Source organism: Chelonia mydas, chromosome 2 (genome assembly GCF_015237465.2).
Source record: "Chelonia mydas isolate rCheMyd1 chromosome 2, rCheMyd1.pri.v2, whole genome shotgun sequence".
NCBI classification, from domain to species: domain Eukaryota; kingdom Metazoa; phylum Chordata; order Testudines; family Cheloniidae; genus Chelonia; species Chelonia mydas.
The window spans coordinates 200,151,352-200,157,754 of record NC_057850.1 but is presented as its reverse complement, the minus strand read 5'-3'; positions in this window follow the sequence as shown (position 1 = coordinate 200,157,754).

Sequence of the window (6,403 nt, the reverse complement as noted above, 5' to 3'; positions counted from 1 at the left end):
GCCTTGCCGGCTCGAATTTGGGGTACTGTGGACACAATTCGACGGTATTGGCCTCCGGGAGCTATCCCAGAGTGCTCCATTGTGACCGCTCTGGACAGCACTCTCAACTCAGATGCACTGGCCAGGTAGATAGGAAAAGAACTGCGAACTTTTGAATCTCATTTCCTGTTTGGCCAGCGTGGCAAGCTGCAGGTGACCATGCACAGCTCATTGGCAGAGGTGACCATGATGGAGTCCCAGAATCGCAAAAGAGCTCCAGCATGGACTGAACGGGAGGTACGGGATCTGATCGCTGTGTGGGGAGAGGAATCCGTGCTATCAGAACTCCGTTCCAGTTTTCGAAATGCCAAAACCTTTGTCAAAATCTCCCAGGGCATGAAGGACAGAGGCCATAACAGGGATCCGAAGCAGTGCCGCGTGAAACTTAAGGAGCTGAGACAAGCCTACCAGAAAACCAGAGGGGCGAACGGCGCTCCGGGTCAGAGCCCCAAACATGCCGCTTCTATGATGAGCTGCATGCCATTTTAGGGGGTTCAGCCACCACTACCCCAGCCATGTTGTTTGACTCCTTCAATGGAGATGGAGGCAACATGGAAGCAGGTTTTGGGGACGAAGAAGATGATGATGACGATGATGAGATTGTAGATAACTCACAGCAAGCAAGCGGAGAAACCGGTTTTCCCGACAGCCAGGAACTGTTTCTCACCCTGGACCTGGAGCCAGTACCCCCTGAACCCACCCAAGGCTGCCTCCTGGACCCGGCAGGCAGAGAAGGGACCTCCAGTGAGTGTACCTTTTAAAATACTATACATGGTTTAAAAGCAAGCATGTGAAAGGATTAATTTGCCCTGGCATTCGCGGCTCTCCTGGATGTACTCCCAAAGCCTTTGCAAAAGGTTTCTGGGGAGGGCAGCCTTATTGCGTCCTTCATGGTAGGACACTTTACCACTCCAGGCCAGTAACACGTACTCGGGAATCATTGTACAACAAAGCATTGCAGTGTATGTTTGCTGGCATTCAAACAACATCCATTCTTTATCTCTCTGTGTTATCCTCAGGAGAGTGAGATTCATTCATGGTCACCTGGTTGAAATAGGGTGCTTTTCTTCAGGGGACACTCAGAGGAGCCCGTTCCTGCTGGACTGTTTGCCTGTGGCTGAACAGAAATGTTCCCCGCTGTTAGCCACGGGGAGGGGGGAGGGTTGAGGGGGTAGCCACGTGGTGGGGGGAGGCAAAATGCGACCTTGTAATGAAAGCACATGTGCTGTGTATGTAATGTTAACAGCAAGGTTTACCCTGAAAGAGTGTAGCCACTGTTTTATAAAATGTGTCTTTTTAAATACCGCTGTCCCTTTTTTTTTCTCCACCAGCTGCATGTGTTTCAGTGATCACAGGATCTTCTCCTTCCCAGAGGCTAGTGAAGATTAGAAAGAAAAAAAAACGCACTCGTGATGAAATGTTCTCTGAGCTCATGCTGTCCTCCCACACTGACAGAGCACAGACAAATGCGTGGAGGCAAATAATGTCAGAGTGCAGGAAAGCACAAAATGACTGGGAGGAGAGGTGGCGGGCTGAAGAGAGTAAGTGGCGGGCTGAAGACAGGGCTGAAGCTCAAATGTGGTGGCAGCGTGATGAGAGGAGGCAGGATTCAATGCTGAGGCTGCTGGAGGACCAAACCAGTATGCTCCAGTGTATGGCTGAGCTGCAGCAAAGGCAGCTGGAGCACAGACTGCCACTACAGCCCCTGTGTAACCAACCACCCTCCTCCCCAAGTTCCATAGCCTCGACGCCCAAGAACGCGGTGGGGGGGGCACTGGCCAACCAGCCACTCCGCCACAGAGGATTGCCCAAAAAAAAGAAGGCTGGCATTCAATAAATTTTAAAGTTGTAAACTTTTAAAGTGCTGTGTGGCATTTTCCTTCCCTCCTCCACCACCCTTCCTGGGCTACCTTGGTAGTCATCCTCCTATTTGTGTGATGAATGAATAAAGAATGCATGAATGTGAAGCAACAATGACTTTATTGCCTCTGCAAGCAATGATTGAAGGGAGGAGTGGAGGGTGGTTAGCTTACAGGGAAGTAGAGTGAACCAAGGGGCGGGGGGTTTCATCAAGGAGAAACAAAGAGAACTTTCACACCGTAGCCTGGCCAGTCATGAAACTGGTTTTCAAAGCTTCTCTGATGCGTACCATGCCCTCCTGTGCTCTTCTAACCGCCCTGGTGTCTGGCTGCGTGTAACCAGCAGCCAGGCGATTTGCCTCAACCTCCCACCCCGCCATAAATGTCTCCCCCTTACTCTCACAGATATTGTGGAGCACACAGCAAGCTGTAATAACAGTGGCAATATTGGTTTTGCTGAGGTCTAAGCGAGTCAGTAAACTGCGCCAGCGCGCCTTTAAACGTCCAAATGCACATTCTACCACCATTCTGCACTTGCTCAGCCTGTAATTGAACAGCTCCTGACTACTGTCCAGGCTGCCTGTGTACGGCTTCATAAGCCATGGCATAAGGGGTAGGCTGGGTTCCCAAGGATACATATAGGCATTTCAACGTCCCCAACAGTTATTTTCTGGTCTGGGAATAAAGTCCCTTCCTGCAGCTTTTGAAACTTACCAGAGTTCCTGAAGATGCGAGAGTCGTGTACCTTTCCCGGCCATCCCACATTGATGTTGGTGAAACGTCCCTTGTGATCCACCAGAGCTTACAGCACTATTAAAAAGTACCCCTTGCGGTTTATGTACTCGCCGGCTTGGTACTCCGGTGCCAAGATAGGGATATGGGTTCCGTCTATGGGCCCACCACAGTTAGGGAATCCCATTGCAGCAAAGCCATCCACTATGACCTGCACATTTCCCAGGGTCACTACCCTTGATATCAGCAGATCTTTGATTGTGTGGGTTACTTGCATCACAGCAGCCCCAACAGTAGATTTGCCCACTCCAAATTGATTCCCAACTGACCGGTAGCTGTCTGGCGTTGCAAGCTTCCACAGGGCTATCGCCACTCGCTTCTCAACTGTGAGGGCTGCTCTCATCTTGGTATTCATGCGCTTCAGGGCAGGGGAAAGCAAGTCACAAAGTTCCATGACAGTGCCCTTACGCATGCGAAAGTTTTGCAGCCACTGGGAATCATCCCAGACCTGCAACACTATGCGGTCCCACCAGTCTGTGCTTGTTTCCTGAGCCCAGAATCGGCATTCCACAGCATGAACCTGCCCCATTAGCACCATGATGCCTGCATTGGCAGGGCCCATGCTTTCAGAGAAATCTGTGTCCATGTCCTGATCACTCATGTGACCGCGCTGACATCGCCTCCTCGCCCGGTATCGCTCTGCCAGGTTCCGGTGCTGCATATACTGCTGGATAATGCGTGTGGTGTTTAATGTGCTCCTAATTGCCAAAGTGAGCTGAGCGGCCTCCATGCTTGCCTTGGTATGGCGCCCGCACAGAAAAAAGGCGCGGAAAGATTGTCTGCTGTTGCTCTGACGGAGGGAGGGGCGACTGACGACACGGCTTACAGGGTTGGCTTCAGGGAGCTAAAATCAACAAAGGGGGTGGCTTTACATGAAGGAGTATTTCAGGCAGGACTTCACGGAGGGTTCCAATAATAAATGGTGCACCTAAGTTACTGTTCTTATTGGAACAAGGAGGTTAGTCTGGCCTCTGATTGATACATGGCTAGATTTACCTCGCTGCACCTTCTCTGTGAGTGACTGCAGTGTGACCTAGAGGAATGAGTCCCCTGGACAGGGGATGGGGGGAAGCAAATGAGTACAAAACAAATCTAGTCTATTTCTTGTTTTGATCTACTCCATCTATCTTTTACATCTTTGGCTGGCATCAGACAGTGCAGAAGGACTGCATGCCATCCACATCTCATGGCTGCTCGGCAGAAGATGGTACAGTATGACTGCTAGCCATCCTCATCTCTTGCCTGCCCGGCAGAAGATGGTACAATACGACTGCTAGCCATCCTCATCTCTTGCCTGCCCGGCAGAAGATGGTACAGTACGACTGCTAGCAATCCGTATCGCCTGCCTGCTCACCATAAGACAGTTCAATAGGACTGACTGCAGGACTAAAGAGAATGACCTGGTCAAGTCACTCCAAATTTAGTCCCTGCACCCATGTCTGCCCAGGCGCTCCCGGCCAATGTGGCCAGGAGCACCTCGGACATGATGATGACTGTTACAAGTCGTATTGCACCGTCTGCTGCCAGAAGGCAATGGGTTGCTGCTACTGTGTAGCAATGCAGTACCGCATCTGCCAGCACCCAGGAGACATACGGTGACGGTTACCTAAGCGGGCTCCATGCTTGCCGTGGTATGGCGTCTGCACAGGTAACTCAGGAAAAAAGGCGCGAAACGATTGTCTGCTGCTGCTTTCACGGATCGAGGGAGGGAACGGGGGCCTGACGATATGTACCCAGAACCACCCGTGGCAATGTTTTAGCCCCATCAGGCATTGGGATCTCAACCCAGAATTCCAATGGGCAGCGGAGACTGCGGAAACTGTGGGATAGCTACCCACAGTGCAACCCTCCGGAAGTCGATGCTTGCCTCGGTACTGTGGAAGCACTCCGCCGAGTTAATGCACTTAATGCACTTAGAGCATTTTCTGTGGGGACACACACACTCGAATATATAAAACCGATTTCTAAAAAACCGACTTCTATAAATTCGACCTAATTCCGTAGTGTAGACATACCCTTAGAGACTATGGGTATGCCACAAGTACTCCTTTTCTTTTTGCGCATACAGACTAACACGGCTGCTACTCTGAAACCTCTCTCCTGTGAGTGAGAAGCAAATGAGACAGCTGATACCCAGTCTAAGTAGAAAGGATCTGACTGAGGCTCTCCTGTTACTCATAGGGATGGGCTCTGTTAAAATTTCTCTGCTCCAGATCTACAGGTGATCTAAATCAATGTCAATTTGTGCCATTTGAGAATCTGGGCCAAATAAAATACATATATGTATACCTTTTTGGCTCACTTAAGAAGAAGCTGAATAGAAATCCTGCCTGGAGTTCATCCTGCTCTACCTGTTTGTTCTGTTTACTGCAGCTTTGCCCCATCTTTTCTCCTACAACAAATGAAAACAAGTTCTTATGGGGAAAAAAATTACACAAGCGTAAAGGAGGAAAACACCATCCGCTGAACTGTGCTTATTGTAAAACTGGTGTCCTGTCAGATTATGTCTGAACTAACAGTCCCCTGTGCGTGCTGGAGAGTTTTTTTCTTCTGTAAGAAGCTGTTCTACGCAGCATGCTGGCTGCACGCTGGGAAAGCATTAAAAAAGTCAATAAAAAGTACCCATACATCATGAGATCTTAATTGAATTTCTCAGATGAGAGGGAAACATTGTGTATGAGAGAGAGAGAGGACTCCCATTCCTGACATGTAAGCCAGGATGACATTTTCAGAGGGTGCATGGGGTCCAAGTTTACAATACAACACATTCCCCCCTGTTTTGTGAGAAACTGATTATGAAAGGTGCTCAAATGACCCAGTTTATAAACTTAAAGGGAAAAATAAAGTCAAAAGTATTTTAAAAGGACTTGTGTAAAAGATAGACCCAGGGAGGGAGAGAGGGAGTGCCATCATGCATGCATATGAAGGACTGGATTGTTGGTAATATTATCATGTTGATGCTTCTCAAACTGAGAGAGGCCCCACTCAGTTAGGTACTGACAGAGTGAGCATAAGGGAGCTTGCCGTGCGTGGGAATAAGAAGCTTAATTAGTTGTTAGTGGGCAAAAGTAAAGAAAAACTGTAAAATCAAAAACAACTACAAGACTTTAGCTACTAAGTAAAAGATAGAAGTAAAACCTAATTCGATTTAGCACCCAGTCACAGTTCAGCTCTGAACGTTGAGGACCAGACAGCAATAGATTTTGGGGCTGCACAGTTTAATACAAAGCAGCCCTGATTCAGCAAAGCATTTTTACTCAGCAAAGCATTTAAGTATGTGCTTAAGTTTTGCTTCACTGCCTAGGAACAGCCTTAAGCATGTGCTCTAATGCTTTGCCAAATCAGGCTCAGAGTGCAGAGTGCGCACATTGGGGCTGGCCAATATTTTATGATAAAAAATTGCAGTTTTAACAAATGAATTTTTAAGGAAAACTGTCCGCTTTCCCCAGAAAATGACAAACTTTCATTGAAAAATTGAATACCTGAAAGTTGAAAAATTTTGACTGAAAATAAAAGAATTTCTATTCCAAAATGTCACTGAGGTACAAACAGCTTATGGCCCTCAGAGCCCAAGATTAGGCCCCGTTTAATCAAGGTACACTCATGGCACTTGTATAGGGCTCCCATCTCAGCCCCCCATTCTCACCCACAAAAAAACTGAGTGGGGCTCAAATTTGTCCCAGTCAGCCTCTGCCCCCGCAATGGAAGAGAAG